The following is a 13,431-nucleotide window of genomic DNA, read 5'->3' as shown; positions in this document are numbered from 1 at the left end:
AAAAATACCAACCCCCACCAGAGAAAGAGGACGGTCACAAGAAGAAAGACAATTTCATCTTTTTCGATTTCGAATGCATGCAAGAGACCGGTATTCACATTCCTAATTTCTGCGTGGCATATCGAGCGTGCGACAAGTGCATTCAAGAACCTATTTTCAGTCATTCCCCTCACTGCAGCAAGATTCCTGGAGGACGTGAAAACATCTTTCGGGGACCGAACACGCTAGCCGATTTCGCTCGATGGGTCTTAGACCCCATCGACAAGACATTGAGCCAAGAGTACATCGAACGTTACCGAGATTGTCATCGTCATGCCACGGTAATGGCTCACAATTTCTCCGGATACGATGGACAGTTTCTTCTCAGATGATATACAGAACATGGCACCGAACGTCCTAAAGTGACTTTGAACGGAGCCAAAATCATTTGCATGCAGGTGGGACAAGTACAGTTTAAAGATTCGATGAGCTATTTGGCCATGCCTTTGAGTCGAATGCCTAAAACGTATGGAATGACAGAAACTTCCACACTTTTTCAATACGGAAGCCAATCAACACGCTGTTCTACCCCATTTGCCTGAGGCTCACTATTACGACCCTGACAACATGCGTACCGAACAACGAGAAGCTTTCTACTTTTGGTACCAGGCTCACGCCTCAGACCCTTTTGACTTTCAGGAAGAAATGCTAAAGTATTGTCGTTCCGACGTGGACATTTTACGGAGTTGCTGTGGAAAATTTCGAGAACTGTTCATGGAACACGGAGGGGTCGATCCTTTGAAAAAAGCTTGCACCATTGCCAAAGCGTGTTCCTTAGTGTATCGACAACGATTCATGCCTGAAAACACCGTGGCTGTCATTAGTCCTCAAACGACCAACTATGTCAAACGTCAATACTCGGTCAAAGCCCTACGCTGGTTACATTACTTGTGCGACAAGGAAGACAAATGGATTCAGCATGCCCGCAACGGAGGAGGCGAAAAGACCATCGGAACGCATTCGGTCGATGGCTGGGACTTAGAAAACCCCAAGATCGTGTACGAGATTAACGGTTGCTTATTTCACGGATGCCCCGTCTGTTACCCTGACCGTAGCACTAAAAATCAGCTTTTACAACGAATCATTGAAGACTTGTACCAGACTGCTTGTCAGCAACGGCTAAAGTTAGAACAGGAAGGATACCAAGTGGTGGAAATGTGGGAATACGAGTACGATCACCGTTTGAAAACCGATCCCGAGTTTAAACGCCTCGTGGAAAGTTACCAGTTCATGGACCCCCTGAACCCGAGGGATAGTTTGTACGGAGGAAGGACCAATGCCACCTGTTTGCTGTACCAAGCCGACGAAGAGAAAGGAGAAGAAATCAAATACTTGGACGTGTGTTCGCTGTATCCCTACGTGTGCAAATATTGTCACTTTCCTGTAGGGCACCCGCAATTGTTGACGGAACACATCGACCTGGCTAACATTCGACAATACGAAAGCTTGATCAAGTGCAAAGTCTTGCCTCCCACCGACTTGTGCCATTACGTCTTACCTCACCATTGTCAAGGCAAACTGATGTTTCCTTTGTGCCGTACTTGTGCCGAAACGTGCAACCAAGATCAACCTTGCCAGCACACCCAGGAAGAACGTGCCTTGACGGGAACGTGGGTCAGCGTGGAATTGTTCAAAGCTCTGGACATTTGATACCAACTGTTAGAAGTGTACGAAATTTGCCACTTTCCCAAGACACAACAATACCACAAGGGAGACCCCACTCAGAAAGTCATTTTCGCCGACTACGTGAATGCCTTTTTGAAACTGAAGCAATAAGCCAGCGGATATCCTTCCTGGTGTCACACTCCCGAAGAACAAAAGACATTCAAAGAGAAATACTGGGCACAAGAAGGCATCACATTAGATCATATCGAGAAAAACGAAGGCAGGCGATCGTTTGCCAAAATGATGTTAAAGTGTTTGTGGGGTAAAATGGCACAACGACCGTGTTTACCCAAGACGGAATATTTGACCGAACCTTCCCGCTATTTCCAGATGATTCACGACAAAACCAAATTCATGAAACACGTGGACGTCGTTCGCGAGGATTTGATCTTATTGAATTACGAAGAAGATCTGGACTTTGTACAAGACGACCCCTTTGGAAATGTCATCATTGCGGCTTACGTGACAGCACATGCTCGCTTAAAACTGTACGAAGCTTTACAACTGTTAGGGGAATGTGTCCTGTACTTTGACACGGACAGTTGCATTTACATCGATCACTCGAGTCAACATCACCCTGACATCGAAGGAGACCGTTTAGGAGCCTGGACAGACGAGCACCCCGACGACAAGATTCTAAGTTTCATCAGTGGCGGTCCTAAAAATTACGGCTACGAATACCGGGACAAACAAGTGCACACGAAGTGTAAAGTGAAAGGATTGACTCTGAATTATCGTACCAATCGAGTCTTGAACTTTGGCGTATTGAAAGAAGCCTTACACTCTGGAAAAGATGACCCCTTTAAAGTGACCACCTATCAACCGAACAAGATTGTACGTTTACCCACTCACCACTTCGTCAGTCGATCCTTGGAAAAAGTCTATGAAATCGTGTACCAGAAGCGAGTGCGACTTCCCAATCACTTCACTTTACCGTATGGGCATGTCGGTATAAAACATTGGTTGTAAGAGGATAGCCACCCACCAGAAGTATGACTTCCCCACAGCAAGAATCGAGTGAGAAATCCAGTGAGAACTCCAAGTTCAAACCCTACCATTTTCTGGTCTTCTTACCTGACTATTGTGATTGTGCCCGTAGATTTGAAACGATTCAAGCATGGCCTACGGATAGGGAAGGGTTACCTTCTTCGAATGTTTTAGCTAGAACCGGATTTGTCTATCTTCGACGTGAGTCAGGATTGGGATACGAAGTACAGTGTTTCGCTTGCGGACTGAAGTTACGAATGGATCTATGTATCTATAAAGATTCAGCTATTCTGGAACATACTCGATGGTCTCCGCACTGCCCTTACCTTTCTATGGCCTTTCCACCCATTACACTACGGTACAATTATGACGGTACCTTTGAGACGGTACCTGCCAAAACTAAACATAAAAACGGAACGATGTACGAGACTGAGACTGCATTGCGACTAGTATAAAAAGGGGCTATGGTCAAGATCGATAGTTCTTTGTGACTACCAAGACCAAGCGAACAAGATGAATACTTTCAGAGAAACACAAAACAAGTTCAGACAGGCACAATTCAAGTTTGGGACCTCTGAAGTGGAATGCGATTGTGAGCCTTGCGATGGGAACGATGCTGTACGTTGTGACCTTAGCGATGCCGTAAAGCATCATGGGAACTTTAGTGTCACTACCCCTATCATGGAAAGTGATGCTGTGCGTATCAAACCTGAGGGATGCTAAAGCGATGACGCTCGTCCTCTTGGACACTTTACTGGGTTTCGTTTTAAATGTGGATATCAACCTTCACGTCTACCCGCCTACGGATGTCATCCAGCCCTGAGCAAACTCCTGTCCATGTCACCCAACCCTCATCGAAACGAACCTGTGAAAGACTAATATTCGTTTCCTGTGCGTTTGTCGGAATACTGCGACTTTGAAAATCGTCTTCAATCGTTCAAAGGAAAATGGCCTAAGTATCTGGGAGGACCGACCCCCGAAGAATTAGCCAGAGCCGGATTGTTCTACTTGGGCGAAGGAGAAAAAGTCAAGTGCTTCAGTTGCGGTGTGTCACTTCACCACTGGGAACCACAAGATTCAGCCTACCTAGAACATGCTCGTTGGTCACCGAATTGCCATTACTTACCCTTAGTGGGACCGAGACATTGAAATAACGTACCATGTCGTTGAAGAAGAAGAAACCAGATTGGCTTGGAGTCAAATGTTGGACACCACCGAGACTAGTATTTAAACTCCATTTCAAAAACGATATGGAATCATTACCTAAAGAACTACAAGAGAAGATTTACAAGGAAGTTTGGCAGGGACTTGACAGAGTGAAATCTCAATGGGTAACTGTAGAACTTTTGTGCCGAGAAATTCACAAGGGGAAAGTGAAAAAAGTCAACCAGTGTGTTAGATTTCTCTGGGTCAAGGGTGCATTCATCCTATTATATTACTATAGACCGTTTACATCAAAAGAGTTCAGTGAGATTCTTGGACGTTACCCTGAATGGCAGTGGTCAGAAATTACTCACTATGTGGATTACTTTTGCTCTAGGAGAAGATTGTGAATTGTACGGACTGACCTATTCATGGATACTTTACAAGAGAACATTCGTGGTTTGCCTGTGGAGTTGAGAGAACGCATTTACCGAGAACTGGTCAAAATACAAGTGAAACGTCAGGAACAATTACATCCGTTACATCACCGGTGTTTGAAACACTGGTACCTGAATGCTATACAAGAACTGATTCAGTTGAAAGTGTTCCATTGGACAGACATTGATCAACGACCCCTGGTTTTAAAAAGGATTGGTTTGCTATTGATGATTCTATCTACTACATTGCAAACTTACTACATCGAATTCCAGAGGAAGAGTTACCGAATTACCAACATCTTTTACACAATGTCAACTTAGTGAAAGAGGAAACTTCTGAACGAATTGTAATGTGTAAATTAGTGATTAAACGATTTAGATTTGACACTGAAGTAAAACCATGTCTGTGCAAACGGTACATTTCTTGTGTCAGAAAGAGGATTTAATATGAATTATTCATGGATACGTTACAAGAGAACATTCGTGCTTTGCCTGTGGAGTTGAGAGAACGCATTTTCCGAGAGCTGGTCAAAATACAAGTCAAACGTAAAGAACAATTGCATCCGTTACGTCACCAGATGTTTAACCACTGGCACCTGAATGGTATAAGAGGACTGATTCGTCAGAAATTGTTCCTGTGGTCAAACCTTGTTCAACACTTTGAGTTAGTGAATGAACGAAATGTTCATAATGTTGGCTACTTCGAGATTCACCTAGAGCAACGCATTGAGGAAGACGAGTTAAAGGATTACCAACATATTTTACGTGGAATCTGCTTAGCGGAAGAGGAAACTTCTAAACGAACTCTGAAGTGTAGGTTACAGTATGCAAGATTTAGATTCCCACCTGGAGAACGAAGATCTCTAGTTAGAAAGTACCTTTATTGCTTCCGAAATAAAGAGACTATGAAAAAAGGAATCCATGCCACGGCTTATGTCACAAGTGATTGAACAGATTCCGTGGAAGGAACTCAATGACCATATTCAGACCGTGGATCATTACCATCAATTATTACAAGAACTGTATCCATTCAATTTGGGACGACGTATAGTGTGTGTCTTAGTGACTTGTTTTCTGGGATTTCGTTTTTATTCCACGTTGATGGTTTTCATGTGCCTTTTATCGTTGTACTTAAGCCTTTGGCTTTTATGTATTTTTGTATTTCGTGTTCATGTTTTAAACATTCAATAAACGTGTTCTGTAAAAAAGTATATAAACTCTTGTCTTGTTTGTTTTCGTGTCGCAAGTGACATTCCTAACACTATGGTTACCTCTGCTGTCTCTGCTCCCTCTTCCTCCACTTTCAAAGTCATCGACGAACACCTAAATCGTGCCAGTTGAGAGGCTTTGTATCTTCGCCATCCCTTTAACATGCTCATTGCTGGACCTAGCGGTTCAGGCAAAACCGAATTCGTCAAACGTTTGATCGAACATAAACATCATTTGATCGATCGTCCACCTCAACGCATCGTGTGGTGTTACAAAGAGTGGCAATCGGCGTACAGCCTCTTGCGAGAAAGTCAAGGCGATTCCATCGTGTTTGTGGAAGGCATTCCTAAAGAAGACGACGGAATCGTCTCTGACTCCCGTCAAACCCATTTGGTCATTTTCGACGACATGTTAGGAGAAGACGAAGAAGAAATTAAACTTTGGTTTACGCGCAAAGGTAATCATCGTAATGCCAGTGTCGTTTACATCACCCAAAATTTGTTTCAACAAAGTAAAGCCCATCGCATCATCAGTCTCAATGCGCATTACGTGGTCTTGTTTAAAAGCCCTCGAGATAAATCGCAAGTGCAAGTCTTAGCCAAACAGTTAGGAACGCCCTGGCTGACTCAGGCGTACGACGATGCCACTCAAACTCCACACGTCTATTTACTCGTCGATTTGAAACCTACGACCCCCGATGATTTGCGATTTCGTACCCACTTGTTTCGCCACTGGTGCCAAGACGGAGGGCCTGTCCTGTACACGTTTCCGTCCTCGACTTAATTTCACTCCAAAAAAATCTATAAAAACCTCAGACACTTATCGTCTGTCTCACACAGTTTGAACATGACGTCCCTTCAGTCGCATCTTCCCGTCAAATTGATTCGTGTTTTAGAAGCTAGTCTCAAAGAAGTCTTACGATGGTTCACGGTGACAGCAAGTCAATTACTACAAGGGATCATTCAGATTCCTCATCAAACCAAACGCTTTTCTGATCGAAACAAAGTCGCTTTGACCCAACTGGCCGATCCCCCCATCGACACTCAAACAAAAAAACAAATCATTTTGAAACCTGGAGGGAGCGGTACTCTAGGAGGGGTCATCATTCTCTCTCTCTTAAGATGGGATCCTAATGCTCCCAAACTTCTCCCCAACAAAAAAGCCAAACGAAGCTCCAAGAAGAAGAAAAAGAGCCACGGTGTCAAGACGAAGTCCCCAAGGAGACCCGTGTCTCCAAGATCTTCTCCAGTGGCGGGACCCTCCTCTTATCAGTCACCACCCCGGAAAAAGAAAAGCCCCCAGAAAAAGAAACAGAGAAAAAGTTCCCAGAAAAAGAAAAGCCCACAAAAAACTAGTCACAAGAGAGGCACTTCGGCCAGGACGCACCCTCACACTGGCAAACCACGACCTGCAACGGCGGTGACCGCGTCTCGGTAGCCTCAGGTTCATTCACTTCTCCGTTGATGACACTAAGAACTGAGAAGTATTTGGAGACGTTGATCACAACAACAACTTCTCCGTTAATGAACCCAAGAACTTCCCCAGTGGCAGGACCCTCCAATTTAGTGGCAGTGGCCGCTGCTGACAAAGTACCTTCTCCCAAAATCAAAGTCCAAGAGAGATCGGGCATGTTACAAAGTTTACTGGATTTGTCCAGCGAAGAACTGGCTCGATTTAGTCCGGAGCGTACCCCTGCACGACGTGTCATGCCTGTCCTCAAGTTGATACGCCGTAAAGACAATCAGTGGCGACGCGTTCCAGTATAAAAAAGACATGCGACAAAGTAGGGTATCAGTTAACTTCCAAAAGATGTCACCTCAAAGAAGTCAAAAAAGAAAGAGACAAAGGCAAACTCGTCATCCGACAAAGCGCTTAGCCAAGTATCGACGTTACCCTAAGAAAAGATACAGTCGTTCCAAGAAAAAGAGGCATCAACAAAGGGGAGGATTCCTTGGCGATTTTGGAAAAAACATTGTCACGTTTATGACAAAGCGACAGTCCCAGAAAAAAAGATAAAAGGGCGTGTGTTAAGTCATCGACGTTAGTGTATGTTTGGTGAATTTCCCCGAACCCACAAGCAAAGATGTCACCGTCCAGAAAACATTCCTCTTCTAAACCCCAGGGAAAGAAAAGGAAAGGACTGCCTCCACGTTTAGTCAAACATGGGGACATGTTATCTGTCCTGTCCAAAGCTTCTCCACCCCTGCTAAAAAAAACTTATTCAATCAGCCTCCAAAGAGGTCATAGATACCGTGTGCGAATGTTGTTTGAACGTCTTGAAAGGCACAATCCCTTTGTCTAAACACCAGAAACAATGCTTAGGCAAACATCGTCACGTTCTTCGCCAAATGGTTCAAAAAAAAATTCCCATTCGTCAAAAGAAGATGTTGGTCCAACGTGGAGGAATTTTACCCCTCTTGTTAGGCCCATTACTGAAAAGAGTCTTGCGAACCGTGTTGGGAGGACTTGTGGGAGCAAGATAAAAAGTCCCTCTGGAGTCGAAAGATGTCAGAATCGACCCCTGACATCCCATAGAAGGACGAAAACTAGCTTTAGTGCCTTAAAAACGATGGATGGAATACCATCGTTGGCAAAAACAACGCAGCCCGCATTTGCCTCCCAATCTAATTTGACCGAGATGTCCCAGTTACAACACGAACTGCAGTCCTTGATGGATCGCCAAGATTTGTCCGAAACAGAAAAATCGCAAAAGTACGGTCAACTCTTGCAACGACTGCAACTCTTTCACCAGAAAGCCTCAGACGAAACAGCTCTTCCCACTCTGAAAGATTTTAAGACCTTGATGAAACGTCCAGCACCATCATCACTACCACCACCACCACTACCAGTGGCCAAGACAGAAAAGGGAGAAGAAGACGAAGGGTTTCAAACTCCGCCAGAAGAAGTACGCAAGTTAACAACACCACCTACCTCCAGAATTGGATGGATTAAAAAGATGATGTCCACCCCTTCTTCATCAGAAGAGAAAAAGAAGGTAAAGACAGAGGTGAAACAAGAACCGATATCCCCCGCTCAGACATCCTCCTCTTCGACACCTATCGCCGGTCGCACACGCAAAGTGTTGCAATCCAAGAAAATACCCCATGAGAAAAAGAGTAGCATCCTCCAAGAGTGGGTGTCTTATTAACAAACAAACAAAAAATGGAAAAAGTGTTAGCCAACATTTACTACGATCCCTCCCATCCTGCAGGTTATGCAGGAGTTCAAAAATTGTATCGTGCTGCCAAAACTCGACTGAAAAGTCTCCGTTTACCTCAAGTGCAACGATGGTTACAACAACAAGCTACCTACACTTTACACAAACCCATTCGACGCAAGTTTGCCAGAAGTCGCATCGATCATCAATGGCAAGCCGATTTAGCCGATGTCTCTCATTTGGCCAGCTACAATTGTGGCTACAAATATTTGTTTTGTGTCATCGACGTCTTTTCCAAATTTGCCTAGGTCGTACCCTTGACTTCCAAATCGAGCAGTGAGTTAGTGCGAGCCCTGCAACGAGTGTTGAAACAAAGCGGTCGTCACCCTCTTCAATGGCAAACGGACAAAGGCACCGAATTTCTGAACCAAGCTTTCCAAAAGGAATTAAAGAAACGTGACATTCATTTTTTTACCACCGAGAATCCTGAAACCAAAGCCAGTATCGTGGAACGTTTTCAAGGCACTTTGAAAGAACGCATGTGGAAATATTTTACGCATCATCACACTCTGAAGTACATCGACATCTTACCAAACCTGGTGCAAGCGTACAACCAATCTTACCATCGAAGCATTGGGCGTGCCCCGCAAGAAGTGACTCCCGAGAACGAAGTGCTCGTGTCTGATCGCCTGTTTGGTACGTCCCCGACGAGGGCTGTCCCCAAGAAAAGCGGAGTGTTGGGCGTAGGAGATTGGGTACGCATTGGCAAAACCAAACGCACTTTCGACAAAGGTTACTTACCTAACTGGACTACTGAATTGTTTCGTGTCACTGGACGAGTGCATGGCCGTCGTCCTACCGTCTATAAATTGGAAGACATGAACGGAGAAGTGCTCAAAGGAACGTTTTATTTGCCCGAGTTACAACGTGTCACCAAAAAAGAAGACGACGTGTACGACATCGAAAGCATTCTCGAACGCAGAACCCGTAAAGTAGGCAAACGACGTGTCAAAGAAGTGAAAGTACGTTGGAAAGGATATCCACCCAGTTTTGATTCTTAGATTGACGCTTCCCAAGTCATCGACTATAAAAAGAAGTGACCATCATACCTTTCACACAGACGCAGCTACTACTGCTACCACTCCTTCACGCAGTTCTTCTCTGCAAGATTTACAAAAACAACCTTTGTGGGTGTGGTGTGGAGAACGTGTGCATCAAACGCAAATCGTCTTTTTCTGCCAAATCTTCCTGGTGTATAGTGTCATCGGGGCAGCCATTGCCAATTTGAGTTTGCAACAAGGAGACAAACAATTGTGGACCATTTTATTGAGCAGTTGCATCAGCAGCAGAGGGGGCGAATCCGACATTTTGTCCAATCGTTATTTTGCTTAATTATTACTTTCTGCACTCAACGATCTAGTGTCGTCAGCGCCTGGTAAAAAAAAAACGACGACGTCGTTGGGGGATCGTCGCGTCGTCATTTGGTTTAATTAACACCTTCTGCGCGCCGATCCCCAGCGTCGTCAGCGTCCGGTAAGCACATCGACGACCGCGTCGATGTCATCGCCCCCTCTGCTGCTAAGTGGTTATTTACAATGAAAATTATTTACAACTAACCGAATATTTGGTCAAGTCCGATACGATATCGTGTCCGAGGATCATGTAAATTTATCGTTATGAATCCATGTGGGGTCGACTGAGCATGACTAAAAAAGTTTCGAAAAACATTAAAGTCCATGTCACCGCCGCACCATGTCTGCCAAATATTTCGTAGCGTGTGTGTATCAACGCCGTTGAATACAGCAAGAATATTGCAGTTATCTCTGATTACTTTTGGAATCTGAGTGTATCGTTGAGTGACATATATCACGTCAGTGTTTTTATGCCTGCCTCTGGAAAATATCCTAGCTGGGTTCTTTTGATTGTCTAACATAACATCATCGTACACGACTAGATTGTTAACGTCGCCATCAATATCATCAATACCCGGTGCATCATTGATATCCGTAATAAACTCAATAACATTCTTTTTAGCGATCGCTGATGCATTCTCGTTGAAATCTTTCAACACCTCGTAGCATCGTTGATCATCTACGCTAGGAGCAACCAAATACAACTTATCCCACTTCATCCATCTCATTATTAAATTGAGCAACAATTGCGTCTTGCCGGATCCAGATGGTCCGATGATAATCATCCGGATCGAGTTTGGTAACGCTGCAACATGCTTAACTGGTTCTCTTGTTTTAGTCGCCGAAAAATCAATTATATTCATATCTCTATACATAAATTATGGATCTATATTGTGTGAAGTGTAGAGTGCGTACTGGCACAAATGATATGACAACCGTTACGACAAGAAATAACAGATCGGCGCTTACTGGTAAGTGTGTACAATGCGGTACAAAGAAATTTAGATTTATTTCTATTAGACCCGGAGATGTTTTAAAAAAAAGCGAGGAGGTGACATCGCAGCCAAATTGGCAAAACTCCCCGGAACACCGTGGGCAAAGTATCCAGGAGAAAAACACCTCCCAGGATATAACTACTGTGGCCCCGGAACACGATTAGATATTAGACTCGATGATCAAAATCAGCCCAAACCCGGTGAGTATCCAATAAACGCTATCGATAAGGCGTGTCATGCTCATGATGTTGCTTACAAAAGTAGCGATCTGCAACAGCGTCATATCGCGGATGTAAAATTAATTCACGCGCTAAATGCTATTCCTGATAAATCCGTCAAAGAAAAATTGGCCTCATGGTTGGTAAAATCGGCTATGAAAGGTAAATTAATGATTGGCGCTGGAAATTAATAACAATCATCCAAGAAAAACGATGGATTCCATCTATTATTCTCCGAGAGGATACTGGAAGGGGGAGGCCGCAATTGGTAAGCTTGCAAGCGCTGCAAAGGTAACAAAGACCACTGCGGCTAATTGGTTATCCAAACAGGCTATATGGCAAATCTATCTACCACCGCCTAAACAAATCAACTTCTCGCGCTTTGATGTCAGCGTACCTAATGAAGTTCATCAGGCTGATATACTATTTCTGCCGCATGACAACGGTTACAAATACGCGCTAACCGTAGTTGATGTTGCGAGTCGATACAAACAAGCGGAACCGTTGAAAACAAAGTCAGCAACTGAAGTAGCCGATGCGTTTGAGCGGATTTATCGAAGAGGTCCTCTGCGCTGGCCAAATCTATTACAAGTTGATCCTGGTAGTGAATTTCGCGGCGCTGTTTTATCAACGCTGAAACATCATAGCGTCGCGATACGACGAGGTCATACTGCGCTACATCGTGATCAGGCAATTGTTGAACGATTCAATCGGACTCTCGCTGAACGGTTTTTTGGATATCAATACGCGAAGGAATTCATCCAAGAAAAACGATCTCGTGAATGGGTTAAAAGGTTGCCAGGTGTAATTGCAGCGTTAAATAACGAGATTACCCGAGTAATCAACATGAAGCCCAGCGACGCGATTAAATACGAGTATATACCCGGAAAATTAAAAATAAATAGCGTTTCTAAGCCGATTCTTGGCGATGTCACTGTTAGATATCTATATGAACCAGGAGAGCTTGAAGGCGGTAAAAAAAGGGCTACCGATCCTATTTGGAGTGTTACCACACATAACATATCAACGATAACACGATCAACTGGTAGACCACCGATCTATAGACTGGATTCAACTGCTCCTCAGCGCGGATTTACACGCGAGCAACTACAAGTGATACCTAACGATACTCAATTACCCCCGCGTGGTCTTAACTAGCGCCGTTGCGTCTATTACACTCAAGACAGGTCAACCTCACATTGTTTTTGACATGACCGAGACTGTTATCGATCCTATCCACGGTAAATTGGCGAGTGTCTTTATCCGAATAACGCCAACTCATTATACAATTGCAACTCGCGCAGTGATTATTCTGTTGTTGTCGTAGCGAGATTATTAATTCGGCATCAATATCAAAACGCCGCTGTTTTTTTTTATCCTGTTGGCGGTAACCCGAGAGTTTTCTATCAATGACGCTTGCATCGATGGTGACTTTGTCGCCGGCTTCGTCGGTGGCTTCGTCAATAACAATTCTTCGAAGCTGATTTATCCTTCGTACTCTGGACACTGCAAGATAGACTAGATTCGACCATTCGATGCGATTATCAACTATCCAAACAATTGTGTCCGTGATGGTTAGTCCCTGCGAGGAATGTATTGTTGTTGCGTATCCTAGCGTCCACGGGGATTTATCAGCACGTAGCGCGTCCTCGACGACGCTGATGTCAACGAGCACGATATCATTCAGCACGAGAATTTGTTTTTCTGTCCGGCCTGGAATTTCAACTTCAATGTTCTGCCGCCGTGTGTCCGCGGGTCTATAACATAACGGCACTGGACGCGTTGGAAACTTTTCCTTATGCAACGTAAACAACTTCCGCTGAAGTGTGTCTCTGACTATCTTTCTACTCGCTACAATCAAATCGTTTGGTCTCCATGTTTCCCAGAATTCATTTAACGGCGTTTCCGGAATCACCTCGCGAATTATTTCACATTGAATTCTATCCGGCTGTAATCTGATTAATCTCTTAACCTCGCGCAGTTGTTCATCAAGTGCTCGGTAATCAGTATCGGTTTCTTCATAATAGTCCACAAAACCCCTTAACCAATCATGTGGACCCTCGCCGACAAATGGTGGTGGTTGGCCATGGTCCCCACACATGATTACCGCTGTATTCGCGAGCAGCAACCACTCAAGAAACATTTGTAAAGTATCTAACGAAACAGTAC

Source organism: Sinohyriopsis cumingii, chromosome 6, assembly GCF_028554795.1.
Source record: "Sinohyriopsis cumingii isolate HCF-2022 chromosome 6, ASM2855479v2, whole genome shotgun sequence".
In the NCBI taxonomy this organism is placed as follows: Eukaryota; Metazoa; Mollusca; class Bivalvia; order Unionida; family Unionidae; genus Sinohyriopsis; species Sinohyriopsis cumingii.
Note: the sequence above shows the minus strand (reverse complement) of the source record.